General features: G+C 40.4%; 1 long non-coding RNA gene across 1 annotated transcript; it reads left to right on the forward strand.

Annotated features, from left to right (window-relative positions):
• The first annotated feature begins 804 nt into the window (after positions 1-804).
• On the forward strand, positions 805-2,216 carry LOC122179918. The gene is made up of 3 exons (XR_006178863.1): positions 805-886; positions 1,898-2,027; positions 2,134-2,216. It is a non-coding gene; the product is annotated as an uncharacterized LOC122179918 (long non-coding RNA).
• Positions 2,217-4,677: the final 2,461 nt, after the last annotated feature.

The raw sequence follows: 4,677 nt of genomic DNA on the forward strand, positions 1-4,677 counted from the left end.
GGAGCTGGTTCTCACTGCTGTTAGCACTCTTGATTGGCCTGGGTGTGTTTTCTTCTCTGCAGGAAAACCACTTAGGCTGTGAATAATTTACTTATTTCTACTCTGTAGAGAAATGGTTTTAACTCCCATGTTGGATCTCTAAGATGCAGGCTTGGGAGGTCTGATGTAGCTTGTCTTGACCTTGTGTGGAAAGCAGCATCCGTTACTGGCACGGGTGCCATGTGCTAAATACTCTGCATTGGTGCAGTGACAGAGGTGTGTTCTGATGTCTTTATGTTGCTGTGGTATCTGAAAGCCACGGGCCATTAGTCAGGTGACAGTTTGTGCCTAGATACTGCTGTGATTGATGCCCTATAAATACTTGAGAGGAAAGAGGTGAGAGGGGGAGGGATAGGCAGATAGAAATGCCCTTATTCCAGGAGTTGGCCATCATGTGTATTTGACATAAAAGTTAAGGTGACTAAAAATTAATTCTAATCAACTGAACTCAGCACAATAAAAAAGAGGAACTGAAGTAGAAAGCTCCCTTTCTTGAATTGTGACATCAATAGTAGCCGATTAAAATCAGCAGGACATATTTGGGCATGTGGAATTATTAGAGCATACAAAGGGAAGAGCCTGTCTGAGGTTTAAAGTGTTATGTTAGGACCCAGGACTTGATCACCCTGAGGACTTTTTATGCCACTGTAGTCAAGTCACTTATTGTATGGGAAGTGTTGAGTCACGGCCTGAACCTCTGATTGATCACCTGAGGCGAGCAATGAGTCAGCCAGAGGAGCACAGGTGAAGGCAATCCTAGACCTATTTAAGAGCTGACTACCAGTGGGGAAGGATCTCTTCTGGAGATCTGCTCTGCTGGAGTTTTGTAAATGAGTCAAGGATATGGGTAAGTTTTCCATCCATTCTCTTTTTGCTATCATAATCTGCTTTGCCAAACTCTCTTGTTTATTTCATAATTATAACATCTTAATATTTGTTGATTATACACTTATCCCCTGTTTCCCTTTTTAAACATAGGTAACTTTCCACACAGTTACCTGGTAAAAGGTATTGTTGTTTTTTATAGTGAAAGTGCATTGGCTACTATAATAAATTCAAGTACTATGTTTAGTAGAAGATTCTTGCTAAGGTAAGTAATTACCTGTGATAGAAAGACAAAGCAGCGTTTGTCCCTCTCATGTTTGCTCTGCGCAAGGCATTTAGTGCCAATTATGACCAGATCTCAAAAAAAAAAAAAAAAAAGTCACTTAGAATCAGATGTGCAAGGGCAGTGTTTCTGCTGGTTTCATTTGTGCTGGAAAGCCCTCTGTGTAGGGAAGGGCCTGGGGCTGAGCAGACTCCAACAGCATCTCCTTAAAATAACTCTATCAGTCTGAGATGGGAAACTTGAAACAGATTTTGAGAAAACTGTACACAGTTGTTCAATGCATTTAGGATGAGACCTTTTGGAATAGGTGCTGCCCAACTCAAGCAATGAGTGAAGTATGAGGCAAGGGCCATCCAGGTCCTCTTGCAAAGAAGTGGTAAATTCACTGTTTATTTTACCTTACCGTTTTCAGGCCATCTTTTTTGTGGGGCACAGGCTATTTTTTCTGTTAGTACAAGATGGTTCTGCAAAACATGCCAGTGATTCATAAAAGCCAAATATCATTTTCATGTCTACAACTTCTTGTGTGTCTAAAGGGAGGCTGATGCTGTGTAGTAAACGTTTATTCTTTGATATTTTGGTATTGTTGCCAAAATATGCAGTGTTAGTGATGGCTTGCTCTCTGTTATTGAACAGCTGGGGGTAGTTGTGTAGGGGAACAGTTTGTTCAGGGCTGGTGATTGAGCACCTGGGGAAGGGGTGTGGCTGGATGAGGGAGCACAGGCAAATTGTTTGCACCTGTGCTTTCAGGGATCAGAAGATCCAGGTTGGAGTCACCCTGGGCTCATATGAGTGCCAGCCACTGAAGAGAGCGTATCTCTTGCACCTAGGCTGCTTCCTGAGGAGTGCTGCAGAGCCAGAGAGCGCCTTCTCCAGCTGGGTGAGTTCCACTCTTCTTTCTGTACAAAACTACTGGCCTACATGCAGATACTTTACCCGGCATCGCTGAGAACCTGTCTGAAACAATTTTGCTTCTTTGTGTGCAGGATAACTGGCAAGCTAAATTCTATTCTGCTCTTGACTGCTTTGAATGTTGCTGCTTGATGTTCAAGTGACCTGATTAGTTTCAGGTGCGATGTAGAGAAGAGAAAGGGCTCATGTTTCTGAAAGCATTACAGTATATAAAATGGATCAGCATATAATTCACAGCACTGTATTGGGAGCTGTCTTCTACTATCTGATATTTGATTGCTATATTTTTCTGTGTAAATCGATGAATGTTGTGGCAGATGCCTTCCATTAAGCTTTGCTTTTTGTTTTTCTGATCAATTCTACAGTAAATGAACAAGTGTTTTTCTCTAGCATGTCTACACCACAAAGTCAAAATGGGTTCTCGCTCCAGATTAAGTAAATTAGTCAAAAGCTTAGGCAGAACATGATCACAGCATTGGTTTGGGGGTTTTCTTGGTGTTTCTTTTCCCCATGCTATTATATCTTTCTGTATCATTAGGCTGCGGAGTAGATATTTACCTGGTTTGAAAGGTATCTGAATTAGTCAGCTGCATGTTACAATTGCATTCCACTTTGTCTCCATTAGCTGTCTTACAATACTGTTACTTCTCAGGCAAAGTGTCTTACTGTTGTATCTTGTATTTATGCTTTTTTTTTTCTGTGCTAATTTGATGTTTGATAAATCTTTTTTGGCAAACACATTCCATCAGTTTCTTACTAATGTTGGACTAAGTGCTTTCAAATAATGTTTTTTTTTTTTTTTTTTTGTTAGTAGTTGAGGAACTACTGTACTGAAGTAGCTGTGTCTATTTCTAAGAAAGGAGTAAATTGATCTAATCTATAGCCAAGGTCAGGATTTTCAATCGCAGTAGGTGGTCATTTAGATTGCATTATGGATCAGTTAGCACTACTACCTCTTGAAGAAAGAAAAAATCAAAACCCTTAGGGTACTTAACTTAGGTTTCAGTTAAGAAAGTTACTAGACTATTTTTGAAGGGGACAGAGTGCTAATCCTGTCACAAACGAGGAGAATTTGTCTGCTTATAATATTCTGCAATTAGTTAACAATGATTAGCCAAAAAAGCAGAGGAGGGTACTCAGCTTCTGAGACAGACAGGTGTGTTTCTCAGTGCTACAAAGAGTAAAAGCCTTGCAGTAATTTGTTTGAAATTCTGCTTTTGCTTGAGAGCTGGTTATAAAGATATGTGTTTTCTTTAGCCTTCCTTTGTATAAGGAGAGCAGGGGACCATGTCAAGGATAAGGTCTACTACCTATGTTGTCTTGGCTCACTGCTGTTGGAAAATAATGTGGCTTTGTGTTCTGTACTGCTTACCTTTTGTGGAAGCCTCTACTACTGCATCTTTGCTTCTGGAAGCTTCCCTTCCTGTGTTACCAAGCATTGGGTGCCACTGGCAGGATTTCTTATTTGGAGATAACATTTAGGCAATGCTGTCAGAGGTCATGTTGTTAAGAAGTCTTCTGTGCTCTTCATAGGTATCTCATGGACTTTGGCACATAGTTTTCTTGTGTCCTGTCCTGTGAAGGCTCTTTGGTAGTCTCAGTATAGCAGGTGGCTATTACTTTTCCATTGATGGACATTTCTGTACAAATGAACAAGTCATTCATTGCTCTTTGCAGAAAGCCAGTAGTTTTCTTTGCTATACTTGTATCAAAGTGCTATAAGGAAGCATGAGGGAAGTGAGAAGTCTCATGGAATAAATGTGATAGCTGAGCTTTTCTCAGGTAATGTTCACCCTGACTGTTTCTAGGCCAGGGGAGGGATAACTGAGGGACCTATGCTGTGAATGTGGAGTGGGTGGAATATCTAGGATAGTCCTTAGGCTCAGATTCATGCTAATATAGCTGCAGCTAAAGTCTATTTTCAGGACTGAAATTCCTGGATACATCTACATAAATGCTCCTTATTGTGAAATGTGAGATTTGGCATATCAATTCTACTGTCCAAAACCCAGAGGAGAATAAATGATGAAGTAACCATATCTTATAATAAATCTAATTTTAGCAAGTATTGGCTTGGCTCTGTGTGAACTTGCCAGGAATTTTGCAGGGTAATTTTCTGTCTATCTTAAAACCACCAACCAAACCCAGGCTGAACTTTCCTCATGTAAAAGACATGCACTGGTGATCAAAGGGAAAATTTTAAATATGATTATGCTTTGCTTGTATTGAGTAGCACTAGCCATGTAGACTGCAGTTGCATGGGGGGAGGGAGATAAAATGCAGACCTTGATGTGTTCTTATTAGATAATAACCTGCATTGGATGTTGTATATGGATTTCCTTGTCTTTCTAGTGAGTTTCAGTGTGTAATAGTATAGTGGAAGAAGGAGTAGGCTGCAGAGGGGTAACTACTGTGATCAGTCTCTCAACTCAGTTTTCCTGGGCTTTCTCCTTACTCAGCAAAACTTCAGGTTCCCTGAATCTCTTGTTGAAGCAATCAGCCTCCAAGAACCCATAAACAAACTGAAAAGCTTTCAAAATTAATACTAGATGAAGACCCCACAACTGTCTCTGTTATGCACCTGTCTGACAGAGATCAGATATTCCTTCTTTCCTTAC

The sequence above is a fragment of the Lagopus leucura genome, unplaced genomic scaffold, assembly GCF_019238085.1.
Source record: "Lagopus leucura isolate 7727_CA_CO unplaced genomic scaffold, USGS_WTPT01 Super-Scaffold_100004, whole genome shotgun sequence".
Classification (NCBI taxonomy): domain Eukaryota; kingdom Metazoa; phylum Chordata; class Aves; order Galliformes; family Phasianidae; genus Lagopus; species Lagopus leucura.